The sequence below is a fragment of the Artemia sp. Qi Xiang Cuo genome, chromosome 9 (genome assembly GCF_049724085.1).
Source record: "Artemia sp. Qi Xiang Cuo chromosome 9, ASM4972408v1, whole genome shotgun sequence".
In the NCBI taxonomy this organism is placed as follows: domain Eukaryota; kingdom Metazoa; phylum Arthropoda; class Branchiopoda; order Anostraca; family Artemiidae; genus Artemia; species Artemia sp. Qi Xiang Cuo.
In genome coordinates this window covers 50,267,454-50,282,335 of record NC_142802.1, presented here as the reverse complement: position 1 = coordinate 50,282,335, position 14,882 = coordinate 50,267,454, and the positions used below count along the sequence as shown (strand labels likewise).

At 35.8% G+C, this 14,882-nt stretch overlaps 1 long non-coding RNA gene across 4 annotated transcripts in view; it reads left to right on the top strand.

The window, feature by feature from the left end:
- LOC148948763 (uncharacterized) overlaps positions 1 to 7,798 on the top strand; it is a 96,306-nt gene extending 88,508 nt beyond the window's left edge. For all 4 annotated transcript variants that reach the window (XR_016142237.1, XR_016142236.1, XR_016142235.1 and 1 more), the window contains 2 exons: positions 2,274 to 2,402; positions 5,146 to 7,798. This is a non-coding gene — a long non-coding RNA (uncharacterized LOC148948763). The remainder of the gene's footprint in view (positions 1 to 2,273; positions 2,403 to 5,145) is intronic.
- Positions 7,799 to 14,882: the final 7,084 nt, after the last annotated feature.

Here is a 14,882-nt window from a genome sequence, read left to right as displayed (position 1 = left end):
GACAACTAAAAAAAATAATCAAGTTGACTAATAAGAACTATTGAAAATAAATTGAATGTTTAATATATAATGATATCAATTCCTTGAAATATCTGCAATTTGAATTTTTTCTTAACAGCTCTTTAATGTTGTCAAACAGTTCGTTGTAACGAACTTGTAAGAACGAGCGGCCCGGCTGAATAGTAACCAAAACTCTAAAAACGGAATTTTGATGCCAGTAGATACATCAAAAGAATTTGCTTTTTATGCTGATTTCAAATATATAAGTTAAGTCTTACCCATCAAAAGTTACGAGCCCGAGCATATTTGCCTTGCTTTCGAAAAAAGGGGAAAACACTCCCTAAAAACATAGAATCTGAATGAAAACCACACCATCAGATTCAGCGTATAAAGAGAACCGTACAGTAGAGGTTTCAAGCTCCTGTCTGCAGAAATGTGGAATTTTGTTTGTTTTTTTTTGTCAGAAGAAAGATCACGAATGCGTGTTTATTTGTTTTTTTGTTTGTTTATTCTTTTTTCCCAGGGATGATCGTATCGACCCAGTGGTCCTACAATATCGCGAGAGGGCTCATTCGAACTGAAATTAAAAGTTATAGTGTCCTTTTTAAGTGATCAAAAATTGGAGGGTAACTAGGCCCCCTCCCACGTTCAATTTTTTCACAAAGTCACCCTATCAAAATTTTGAGGTGGTCATTTTGTTCAGCATAGTCGAAAAATCTAACAACTATGTCTTGAAGGATGACTTAATCCCCCACAGTCCCCGGGGAAAGGGCTGAAAGTTGTGAACTTTGCCCATTGTTTACATATAGCATTGGTTATTGGGAAGTATACAAATGTTTTCAGGGGGAATTTTTTCTAGGGGGGGATCGGGGGAGAAGGTTATGTGCAAGGATTTTTCCATAGAGGAATTTTTCATGGGTGAAGGAAATTCTTCATGAAGGGGGCGCCGGATTCCCTGTAGTATCTAAAAAAGATCAAAAGTTAAATAAAAAAAATACAAGTTTCTTTCAACTGAAAGTAAGGAGAAACATTACAACTTAAAACGAACAGAAATTATTATGTTATATGAGGGGGTTCGCCTCCTCGCCAATACCTCGCTCTTCACGCTGAAGTTTTTTTATTACTTTCAAAAGAGCAATTTATTCTAATTAAACACTTTGTGATTCATGGGTTATTCTTAAAGATTTGGAACAAAATTCGAACTTTAGCCTAAAGAGCGAGATATTGACGAGGGGGTGAACCCCCTCATATACGTAATAATTTCTGTTCGTTTTAAGTTTTAATGTTGCTCCTTACTTTCAGTTGAAAAAAACTTGTTTCTTTTATTTAATCTATAGTCAAGAGCCAAAAGCTTCAATGTTTTTTAGAGCTATTTCATATGGCAGGGATGGTGGTAGACACTTAAGAGGGGATTATTCGATTGAAAATTAGAAGTTTTAGTGCCCTTTTAAGAGTCATGAGTGGTCCGAGTGCAACCAGTCCCCTTCCATTCCCTTTTTAGCTGCCCTCTCCCAGATCCAATAAAAATTTTGAGATAGCTATGTTGTTTGAAAACTATGCTTTCAGCGATAATATTACCCTCCTGCAGCCACTTGGGCAAGGGCTGTAAGTTATGCAATCTATTCACTGTTGACATATAGTGTTTGTTTTTGGGAAATAAGGACATGTTTGATTCTGAGTCTCAGAAATGGCTAAGATTTCAGAAATGGCCATGATTATTAAGCTCAAAATTCCAGGGGATGTTGAGGGGGATGTCTAACTAAATCAAAAGACCCTATGTGCATTCAGGTGATCAAAAGGGCGTACTTGTAATATCTCAGGAATTGCTCAGTCTTATACCTATTTGTGCCCGATTATGTTGACATTAATTCCTTCTTCTTTTAGAAACTGCTTTCTATGATTCGGGATTTATAAAAAAAAACAACATTGTTCAGGAGACAAGCTGCTTGGTATCGAAACCATTCCTTGACTTATAATTACTTTGCTTTCTTTCATCACATGTGCTTCTTTGCACACATGTGCTTCTTTCATTTTTCTTCAGTTGGTGATCCTCCTATGAACCTTAAATATTTCCTATTTTTGGTCTCTTATAAATCTTTTTGCAAGCCTCCTTCCTCAAATAACATTTAAATCCTGATCACTTCATCTTAATATCAAATTGTAATCCTTTAGATGCGTGTCATATTTTTTTGTATCCTCTATATCAGTTGTTGATTTTTTTATTTTTTTTTCAGTGAGTCTTTTCTTTTCAGAAATATCTTATACTTTTTAAGGTTCCATCAAGTTTACAACCTTTGGATTAGCTGTGCCAATATGGAATTTTAAAACCAGGTTCAACCTCCGAACAATACATTGCTTCCAGTTAAATTCTTGAAAAAAGAGGTACTGAACCAGTTGTATAAGTAAGTAGTTACTGTTTCCTCTCAACTTTGACTAGCCTAACGCGTTGCCATATTTCTCTAAAAGAATTTAGTATTTTTATTTCAATACAAGCCGTTATTTTGTTGGCCTTAATTATTATCCGAATCGGGTAATGATAGTGGGTCAGAAACGGGCCTAAAATAGTTTTTTGTGAATTAAGGAATTAGTCCCGCCCTAGGGTTTTGTTAAATGGTAAAATACACTTTGTTGGATCAACCCTTACGATGTTTTTAGTTCTTCCTAATCCAAAGATGTTACATGTCAGCAGAGGCGTCGCGTATGGGGGGAGGGGCACCCCCTCCAGTGTTTTTGACTACTCGGCCAAATAAATGGTTCAGTAAAATTAATTATTCGGATAAATAAAGACCATGGAAATACTGACATGACAACTACCGAAATCTCGATCTTGATCGGTTAACGCAGCAGTTTTATGGACTCGTGTCGTGATTTTTACGAATAATGCCACAATTTTCCACTCGGTTAAATAAAGAACATGAAAATACTGACATGACATGCACCGAAATCTCAATCTTGGTCTGTAAATCAGTGATTTTACCAACTCGTGCTTTGATTTTACGGCTGGCTTCAAGAACATAAAAAAAACTGACATGACATCTTCTAAAATTCCGATCTCAGCCGGCAAATGCAGCGGTTGTACTGACTGGGGAGTATGGGCGAAAATCTTATTTGGTAGCAACTATTACCAGCTACTTGCAAGGTCGCAAGGTTGCTGTCACGTTTAATAACAGGCTAGGTGGTTTGTAGATTATTAGTTGTGGGTGGTAAAGAGAGTGATGCCCATCCAAGGGATCCAAATGTCATTTTCGAACTTTGCAAAGTTACGTGAGTTGGATGATTGATCTCAAGTGCAAGGGAATAGATTAATGAAAAGAATTAGATATATGACATGAATATATTCGACAAAGACTATCGTAAACAGATCAATGTTATTTTTCACAAAAACAGCAAGCCTAAATGGGTTTTAGATGCCGAGCAGGTTGTTTGTGGCTCGTTTGTCATATAAGCAACCAAAAGACTGAAATTGGTCGTGTATTACTGCCGAAAAATTCTAGAAGCCTTGGAAAAGGAAGGCGTAAAAGAAATTTCTGATTTTATTCTGATATTAATATTTATACGTCAAGGCATGTTCAAGACGAAGACTTTTAAAGAAAAGCTTCAGACTAAACAGCCTGATCTGGTGATTGTAAACAAAAGACTCAGGGCGACATGCGGCATCTTATATGCTCTCCTTCAAGACCGATCAGACAGAGAGGAGGATCGAGTCATCAAAAGCAGCAGTGGAAAAAAGCTGGTTTAATAGCCAAAGATAGGTTCTAACTTAAACAACATCCTAGGTGCTCACCTGCTAGGTATTCAGAGGTAATTTCTAATTCTGGAGGCGGCCCGATGGACGACTGGAAACTTTTCTATGCTAAGGAACTCTGCAGCGTCCTCAAAGCCCTAGTGAACGGCTTGGACGATGTAATCATTAATAACTCCTCTTTCCTGAAGTCTGTGTACCGAAGTATACGGGACAAAATGGACGACAGTTATGAAAACCTTTCCGAAGTCCCGAAGAAGTTTCCGGGAAAACACTTAGATCCCGCGGAACTCATGTTAGAGCTATTGGAGAGGACTGAGGTCGAAGGTTATAAAGTCATTGATTGCACCATCTTTAAGACCCTACTCCATGAAATTTATGCAGTGAAATTGATATTCCCGACTCTCTGGTCAGTTTACCAGTAGATTGTGGCAGCATCGCCAAGTTTGGCCATGGTGAAAAGAAGTTTCAGTAAACTGAAACTGGTTGTGTCACGTTTACGTACAACGACGGAAGATGACTGTCTCGATCACTTCGTCATGATGTGCTGAGAGACTGCCGAACCTAGGCGTTTGACTCTATAACTGAAGTTTTGTAGTTGCATTTTCTTCATTCTATAATATTTTTTTTTATTCCACTACATATAAAATATTGGAAATCGATGCAAAAAGGATAAAAGAATATAATTTTAAATTAAAGAAGAAAACTTTAAAAATAAATGTTGGTAATTTTTGAAATTACCTGTCCAGTTGGCTGCAGCAATTGGCGAATCATATTGCGGTAATTTATGTACGTTTTAAGTATGACTTCATCATTTATTTTCATTTCTGTTCGTTTTAGGTTGTATTTATCCATTCATGGCGATTTCTATTTGTCTTAAGCTTGAAGTATATAAAGAAAAACTGGAACTGCAACCATTCGTTTTTGTTTTTGACAAAAGAAATGATTCAAAAATTGGTGTAATTGCTAATTTAAGATGCCCATTTATAAAATTTGGTTTTGTTATTTTCGCTAGGCCAAGGCCAGTAAGTGATAGTTGCACAAAAGTAAATAAAAACCCTTCTGTAAGGACGGAATTCAGGTTGCAGCCTCAATCAACCGAAATTCTGGGTGTGACCATTATTTATATAGTTTATTCGTAGCATTTGAACTATTTTGGCTAATTTTTAAAATTTAATAGTATCTTACGCTTTTGATAAGTAATAAGGTAAAGTTCAGTAAAGTTTGGTATTCGTATATTAAATATACAATTAATTTCAGTATAGACAACTTGCATTTGCAATATCTAACATTTCCTGTTCTGTTTTTTTTTCTATTACGTTAATTCTATTCTTACTTTTCTATTCGTTATTTTTTTCTATTTTATTTTCTCAGTTTTGTTGAATTAAGTATTCTTTTTTCAGGCATGTTGAAGGAGCTTTTCCGCACTGAAATTCCATCATGCTTTGGAACAATTTCAAGAATCATTTTGCCCTTGTTTATTGCAATATTTATTGGTTCTTTGGCATTTTTTGATCGTTTCGCTCGCGAACAGTCCTTTCTTACTATGGCTTCTGTTTACTACGTAATTGTACAAATATATGGAAACTGGATTCAGATTTGGTGTCATAGAACAAAAGAAAAACATGTATTATCGAGAATGAATATAAAATGCCAATTTTTTCAGTGCAACAAATGCCAAAGTATCCATGGACCTTTAATGCATTTCTGCCCTCTATGTAACATGTGTAGCTTTAAATATGACAAACACTGCTTGTTTGTTGGCAATTGTGTAGGTTTTAAGAATCGTATTTACTTTATATCTTTCTGTAGTTTCGCATCAATAGGTTCATTATATGCCTTAGTTGTGTATTACAATTATTATCGTACTGAATATCCTTATAACACTGTTTCAGTTTATTCTATATTGCTCCCTGTTGCATTTTGTCAGTTTATAATTGGTAATGTAGATTATGTCACTTTTCTTTTTAGTTTTTTGTTCTACTTTTTGGTTGTAGTTATTGGATTCACTGCAGTACTTGTCATTTGGCAAATATCAGCATTTCGTAGATTTAATAAGAAAGTTTTGGAGAAAAAAGGGGAAGTGAAATTCAGTACTTTCCTTGTTTTTGAGCCAAAATATGATATGTGGAATTTTATTTTCCCCTTTGCTGGGGACATTCTTCGAATGAAGAAGAGGAAGAATGTATTACCTGCTCCGTGAAAAAATATTTATTCTCGAATTTTGTACCTCTTTTAACGAGCATTTTTTTTTTATTAGACTTTATATTTCTAAGCGAAAAGAAAACACTTACTGCCTCGCTGCGTGAATAAAAGTTGTCAAAGAATCCGATATGATATTTTACTAAAAATGTTTATCTGAAATTCATCAGGAATGAATGCCCAAAAAAGAGCAACGACAATGTTCATGATAAGGAAGAAAGGTATAAATGAGGAAATGACCATCAAACTCAATTTCATAAAGGTTTTTATTGGGGTTCGTCCTCTGGATAATAGGCTTATTAGAGTAGCCAAAAGATAGGATTTAAAGTAACCTGTCCCATAGCTAGTCAAGTTCTAGTTTTTATCGTTTTCTTTTGTTCTTTTTTGTTATTTGTCGAGGAGAGTGATTAATGATATTTAAGTGTGCGTATAAAATCACGTGCTCTATTGTAATTTTCTTACTTCAGAATTGGGAAAACGACAATAAGTAGATTAATGGCAAGACTGATTTAAACAGAAAGCCAATTACGAAGTTTCTCGTGGTATTTCCATTCTTTATTGTTTTCTGTTTTTTTGGCAATTCTTTTTTTTAGAGGGATTTCAAATTGTTTTTTCGCAACATACTATGATGTGATACCAATATGCTGGATATTTTACCACGATAAATTTTCTTTCTTTTTCAGTATTATTGCTAAACCTCAGCTACGAGTTGTGTACTAAAGACTGATGTATTTTTATACGGTTGTATCTTAGGGTATACTTTTCTTTTGCCCTTTTCACTCTTAATAATAACTTAATGTTACAACAAATTGCGGGCTACAATTTTTCTCTCCAATAACGATTACTCTTACGTTCTATGAGGAACTGTGCCGTTTGCACATGCTGTGCCTTTTGATTTTGAGATGCAAAATTGCCGTTTGCATCTCAAAATCAAAAATCAAAAATCTGTTTGGCACATCGTAAAAGAAAACAAATCTTGCAGACCTCCAGTTTATCTTTATCTTTTTTTAGTTTATGTTTCTTATAACCTTTCTTATATCTTTCTTAGTTTGTCTTTTTTAGTTTATATTTATCTTTCTTTATCTTCATCTTTCTTATATCTTTCTTAGTTTATCTTTTTTAGTTTATATTCAACTTTCTTTATCTTTATCTTTTTTAGTTTATCTTTCTTATATCCTATAAAAAAGTCAATCTTTTGTCTGTTTTACTTTAATCAGCCGTCCAAATATTCTTATATTGTCATTTAATTTAGCCGTTTGGTTTTTATCCTAAAAGTAAAAAGCAAAAATAAATTCGGATTGCCTTCTTTTTGCTCATTAGCAATTTTGCCCGTCCAGAAGGAAAGAAACAAGAGCCAGTGTACGGGTAAATTTGCTTTCTAATTTAGTTAGAAAAGAGAAAATGAATTTATACCTCTCCAGGAAATTAATCGGCTTTCATCAAACTCGTGTTTCCATGAATTCTATTTTCTATATTTAAATCATTAAATTTTGAACAATCAACATACTTTCGTTGTTTTAATATGCAAAGAATTATCATCAATATTTTCTTCTTTTAAACTTATTCCTTTCAAATGGATAATAAATTATTATGCGAATCATTTTTATAATTGCCAAATTACTTCAGGAATTACTAACTATCGCTTTAAAAGACTTCTTTAAGCATCAATTTACTATTCTTTTGAATAAAGTGGAATTGAAAGCAAAAAGAGGAAAAAGCAAAAGTGTCTATTTAAAATAGTAAAATTAATTGAAAGTCGCAAATGTTTTTATTCTAATAATTTTTTTTTGCTTTCCTGTAAGTTTAATTAGTTGTTGTTTTTTTCTGTGTTATTTTTTTACGGTTTAAAAAATTAAAATACACTTGTAGAAGTACTTATTGATTTCAGTAAAATGCGTCACTAGTATTTAGGGTATTTTAGGGGCATACCCCACTCTAATTTATGGTAAATTTCATTAATTTTATGCTTAGGGGATCCAATCATAATCATAAAGAAATTCTTTCACAAAGATGCGCACAAGCTTTTGAGAGACAGTTTTTCGCCAAGGTTCGTGGCAGTAAAGCAGCCGAGCCAACTGGCGGTAGTCTAAAACCTGTTAGGCAAGTGCCTCTTAGATTGTTTATTGACTTGTTTGCAATTTCTAATTTTGATTGATATTTGGAGACAGGTACCTAACCCCCAAGGATTGGCCACTTACCTTAACAGTGTAGGCACCAGCAGGCTCCAAAGTCTCATAGCTCAGGGAGTCCGTGTCTTTTGAAACTTTAAAGATGGCTAGTGCCTCGACTGAAAGAAGAAAGTGCTCTAGAATTTGTTGGAGGATGTCTGCTTGACCCTAGCTGTATACCCATCAAATTTCAAGCTGATTTGGGTACTTTCCCGTGGAATCTAGGTGGCGCTCAAAAGCGGTGTACGCCTCTGAAACTCTGTCCCCATCCCTCATGCCTCATTCCGCAGAAGTTTGAAATGGATCCGATCCCTTTCGTGCAAAAGATGGAGATGTGGCCTCTGATTCTTTAAATAGTCATTTTCACTTCCCATTAGAATAAGGTACATGTCCGTAACTTTCAAACCTATTGGAGAAAGAAAAAACCTGTCTACTTTTTTTCTGACACGTTGACAGTGAGGAATATTGTTGAAGTAGTTGCAGCCGAAAACTGTGCCTCCACTTATGCGGGTTTGAAATCTTTATATGACTCTGATTCAAGCAAAATGCATCGTGCATAACTGTTTGCTAAAACCGGGCAGTTGGGCATGTTGGTGAGGCAACTTCTCTACTTTGGCTCTACATTCATGTAAATTTAAAATCTTTGCATTGTTTTGGTTTGAAAAAGGTACAATGTACCTACTCTATATAGAATAGAATTTCATTTTAAAATTTCTTTCACAACATGTTTGCCGAATTTAAATCTTACGTCCAAAAAAAAGCACTATATATATATATATATCTCAAAGGCACTATACATATATATTTATATATATATATATATATATATATATATATATATATATACATAAAATAATAAAATTAAAGACTTATTTTCATGGCTATTATATAACTCAACAAAACTCGGAACAAAACTCTTCCGATATGTTTCTTGTTTAGCGGGGATGGGAGTCAGTTTGGGGATTTTTTGGGATTTTATACGGGACGGTCTATTGCGGGTGGGAAGGTAGGGTTCGGGGATGATGGAACGTGATCGGGGAACAGACAGGGTCTTAGTACCGAAACCAAAGCATAGGAAGTTCCTTCTCTTGGCCAGCATGGTGAGCTTGAACTTACCTAGTAGATAATGATATGGAACCTCCCCTTCACCATTTATGATTCTAAGTGCTTGTTTTTGGACATTTTCAATCTTACAATTATGCTCTGAAGAAAGACTAAAATACCACACTGGACACAGCAAACTCCAGTTTGCTGTGTCCAAAAAAATGGGATGATCTTAAAGAATTAACTGTCATAACTGACAATTTATTAGCGTTAACTTTCATCATTGACAAAGAAACCTCCTTTGTGACATCGTCAAGTAATGTCATAATTGAGCTTTTAATATTTCGTCGACAAACCTCAAGTGCAGACAGGTCGTCCACATACTTCCATCGCTCTGTGTGGTCAGTCACGAGGCTTTTAACCATTACAAGAAATAAAATGGGACCCATAGAGTTCCCTGGGGTACCCCACAAAAGATAGGAAGGGGATCGAAATAAACATTTTTATATTTAAGCACTTGAAAACGATATGTTAAAAAGGAGGCAACAATTTTAAATAGTAAGGGACTCACTTGAAACTTCGTCAGCAGTTTATTTAAGAGGATATTGTGGTCAATTAGGTCGAACGCTTCCTGGAGATTAATTAATAAAAGATTCAACCAAGTATCAGGGTTTTCAAGTTTTTTAAGAACAGTGTCAAGAAGACTAACAAGATAGTGTGAAGTAGGTGTCTCCTTCTGGTTTCCAAATTGTTGTAAGTCAATAAGTTCAAAAATCTCTGCCTTTAACCATGGGCGCCCATATGGGGGGGCAGGGGAGGGGCTCTTGCCTCCCCCCCCTGGCTGAATGATGCTGCCTTATTTTTATATTTTTGTTCTGATATTTCTATTAAATAGCATTAAAAGTAGCAATTAGACGAAGTTTGCCCCCCCCCCCTGGAATTCAGCTTATGGGCGCCCATGCCTTTAACCAATTAGCTAAGAAACCCTCATACATTTTTGAAAAAACTGGGGTTATGGTGATTGATCGAACTCCAGTAAAATCGTTCACGCCTCCCTTCTTTTGGATTGCAATAATATAGCCTAGCTTCCAACACGAAGGGTAACATCCGGAATTACTAATATCATTAAAATTACTAACAAGGGGTGTTGATAGTTCATCAGGGAATGCTTTTATTAGATCAATTGGGATATCAATGGGACAAATACTAGTTTTTTCAGTTTCTGTATTTTTTCTATTATTTGCTTCGGTGAAATTTCTGGGATTTTATGTTTGGGAGTTTCAGGGATTAGCTGGTTTTCCGAGAGAGGGGGGAACACCTGCAAAATGCTAGATAGATGTTTATTTAGCTCATTTGATGTCTGTTCAGGCGGTTCATCCAGAAGAAAATCAAGGTTTTTGCACGACCGACCCCCTATTTCTTTCATTTTCTAAAACCATTGCTAAGGTTTGCTCTGTTTTAATTAATTTAATTTATTCTTACCATAACGCAAAGCAGCACGACGTATTTCTTTCTTTATTTGTTTACGGAGGGTTAGGGCTTCCTCTTTCCTTCCAAGGCGAAAAAGTTTTAGTTTCAAATGGATTAGTCCTTTTATTTTTTCATTAATATAAGGTTTATCTGAGGAACATACCTTCTTGGTAGCCTCTGGGAAACAATTTTGGTAATTTTTCATTAATTTTGTTTAAACAAACTAACCTTTGAATTAAGATTTACACACGACAAAACATCATCCCAACTCTCAGACGTAATCCAAAATCAAAAAGACCTTGACTTGTTATTGGGTGGTACGAAAATTCAGAAATTGAGTAATTTGTTTTGAAACTAGCAGTGGTTTCAAAAGTAGCATAAAATAATAGCTACCACCGAAGGGGGGAAGGGTATTTGGAATATTGTAGAAGGTTTTTAGGTTGGTGCAAATAACATCCAAACAGGTTCCACCTTTTGTAGTAGGGAAATCAACAATTTGCTTAAGCTTCTGATCATTGCACAGATAATTAAGACTTAGTTCGTTCGTGTCTCCTGCTATAAAGATGCCGGCATTTGGATACTTCGCATCGTCACAAAGTCAAGACTTGCTTGTAGCCTGTCATGAAAATTACGACGAGAACAAGCATTCTGTCCGGGTGAAAAATAAAAGAGCAAATTATTAAATTAGTGTAAGGCTGCGGCAGGCATTTGGGCTTTGTAGATATCCAAATGATTTTATCGCAATCACCTAGACCTGGTACATGGATAAGGGTAGGAGATAGGCAATCCTTTGCGAAAATCATTACTCCTCCTCCTTTTTCCCGAGTGGGTGGTCAACCGGGCGTAACTTTATAACTCCTGAAAACCGGTCATTTTAAGGAGATCTGGATTTTGTGCCTGGACTTCAGTAACTGCAATTACATCAATCTGCTTCAGTTTTGCTGTTGCTTCTAACTCAACTAACTTTCCAAATTTAAACTCTGTTGCTAAATAGCCACCAGGGGTGTGTTGGAAGGACCATCAATGACATTTACTCCTCCAATAAAACAGATCGGAAACCCTTGCATGGTATAAGTTCAAACAAGGTGTTCAACGTTTAGGAACAGGGTTGCCACCCCTAATGTTTTATCACTATTTCTAGTGATTTTTTATAATGCCTAAAAAAAAATCAGCACATAAATCACTAGATTATTGAAGGAAATTACTAAATCAACTAAAAAATCTCTCAAATCTAGTGATTTTTATTTTCAACGGGTGGCAACCCAATAGGACTTACCTCTTTTTTCACTGAACCAAGACTAGCCAATGCAATGATAGCCAATTGCTGCATTTAAGGCCCTTGGATTGTTTCCCCATTGAAGACACGTTCTTGGGGCTTTAAATCATTCTGATTGAAATTGTCATGCCAGAATTTTGATATGATGGGAAAAAACGGTTTGGGACGGGGGGTGGTTATTTTCCAATCGCTTTTGGCCCTTAAAAAAGATACGGCTGTTTTTCCTATCCGAGGTAGCTTGGGGGAAAATATTTGTGATGCTTATTGCTCTTTAGTTAATAAAGGTTACTGCGTTGATTCAGGTATAATTAGAAATATCGTTATGAAAAACACCCTCTATTTATTTTTTTATTGCGCTTTGAATATGCCAGTTGTCGTGAATGGCGGGAATAAAACACTAGCTGGTCAAAGGTAAAAGCTTGAGCAAAAGCCTTTGCCTCCAGCTCTGCACTTTGATGGAATTAATATTATAACATGGCAATATGACTAGTTGATAAGAACTTAAAGATATGGCTAACCTAAATACCACAAAAGCCTGATCAAATTCCGAATTCAGTTCTCGAAAACTGGGCTCCTGGAAGCCTTCTGTTCATTATTTGAAGATTTTGCGTCATTATCCGCTAAGAGATGTCCTTAACAGTGTCATATGAAAGAAGTGACAGCTGGATTGCCTCATAGATGTCACATGGCTCAATTTTTCTCCTTACGATTCAGGCGACGAGCTTGTAATTAAAATTCCACCTTTCGCTGGTGGTGCACATCAGAATTACAGAAATGTTAACCCAATCTAAATCTATTCTGAGCTTCAAACTGATCTTTTGAGGATGGAAGCTTTTTCGAATGCATGGGAGGTTAATTTCAATACGGAAAGACAACAGAACTCCGCATAACTTGAGCAAGACAAGTGAAGGATTACTCGCATTATATTTTTAAAGGTAAACTTGTTGTTAGGACTGAGTTCTTACGTCTTCTAGGGTTACATGTCTCATCTCATCCCTCTAGCTCTGACCACTTGGGTAAAGTGAAATCAACAAATTCTAGAAAACCCTTCTTTTACATAACAAAAGTTTCCTACATCAGCACCACAACTTTGTATGCTTGACCTCTTTTTGCTGGGGACAAAGGAGACTTTTATAGTTCCATTAAACGTGTCAGCAAAATATAGCGGTAGAGCTTGACGATAGTCCTGCTAGTAGGTCTTACTCTGCTTCTGAAGAGCTAACTAATATGATCCCTGCCGGAGGTTGAACCGAAAGGAGAAATTCGTATCTAATATGATCCCTGGTAGAGGTTGAGGTGACGGTAATAATTCGTTATAACGTCATTCATACTGATTTAGCTTCACCAAGAAACTTTTAGGGAGGAACATCCATCAGACGGACAGGCGAACAGCTGCCATATGGAACAGCCTTCCAGTAGAAGTAACCATCAAAAAACCTTCTTTAAACTCTTCACGAGAGGCTTTAATCAATTTATGCGGTTGGTTAAAATAAATATGATAATTACCAAAACTATCAGCGCTTGGCAAAACTGAAGTCGGTGTTTCGGTATTCGCGTTGGGGCTCTTTCGGCATTCGGGGATTTAAAGTCAGAGCAGAAGCTTGCTAATTTCTGTACGCAAGAAATTTGAAGCTATCTAAAATCGGGGATGCTAGTTGCTAGTTTCGGTGCTCAGGAAAATCAATAAAATAATTTAGATAGCATAATAGTGCATACGATGGTACTGATGGGATCATTACGGTCAAACGTCCCTTTGCAAGGGTAATATTAGTCAGTGATGTAGACGAAAGAAGACTGAGAACAAATGTCGTTGATTTACTACCCCAGGGATAAATTGCAAGAAAAAACTCCCAGGGGCTCCACCATCTTGTAATAGTTACACCAATTGGGACACTAGATTGCAACTACAACCCCTAGATTTCGAAAATAGATTTTACTGGTATCTTAGAAAAAAAATCTAAAAAACCACCATCCTAGACTTTGAAAAATAGCTTTTTGGATTTTCATTCTAAAAAAAGAAATGAAAATTTCTCCTTGCCCTGACTATATTTTCGTAAACTGGTGTCACTGCTCGGATGCAAACTTTTTCAACTGAAATCCAATTTTATGGATTTGCCAGTGTACCGGAATTAGCGAACTACTATCACGATTTTAACTGCCTTTGGTCCCAAAATTAGTAACTACTGCCCCGACTTTAGATCCTACTTAGCACTGAACCGGGTACCAAAAACCCAATCGTAGTAAGAACCAGTAATGCTTTAGCTTCTGCCGGCGCCAGGAATCTTGCGCAAACATTGGTTTTCTCTTGAATGCCAAACAATTGATATATTTATAGAATATGTTTTTGAAGAACAGAATATGTAGGGGAGAGTGATAACCTATTGAAATTAAAAACAAAATCTGTATTATTTCGTAGAAATAACTTAACAATTTTTTTCATATGTAAATAATGAGTAATTTAATGTAAATAAAAAATATTATGAAAAGGAAAATGTAGCGTAGAACAGATATCCTAGGTTAATTGGTTTTGAAATTTATCAGTATTATTTTATCTGTTGGCCTATCTTATAAATTTGATGGCTAACCCGCTTTTATCCCATGTACGTGTAAAATTTTGACACTGTCAAAAAGATCACCGTGTCCATTACTGACAAGATGGTGGTAAAAGGCGAGTAGCAACCCTTTTTTCTTATTTCTTTAACATCAGGATTCAAAGAGTCTAATTTAAAAGTGACCTAAAATTGAAAAAAAATCAAATTGGTAACGATGCCCAAAGGGGAGAGCAGAGGGTCCAGCCCTTCTCCCTTGAAAAATTTCAATCTAAAATAGTTGCAGGGTTTTGTATTATTGGGGAAACAAGAGGATTTTCTAGCAGAGAAGCTTTTATTCGAATCTCAGTTTACTTCATCCATTGAAAATTTGTTTCATCCCCTCCCCCTGTGAATATGTTTGCCGGCATCCTTGTATACGGGTGTTTGTA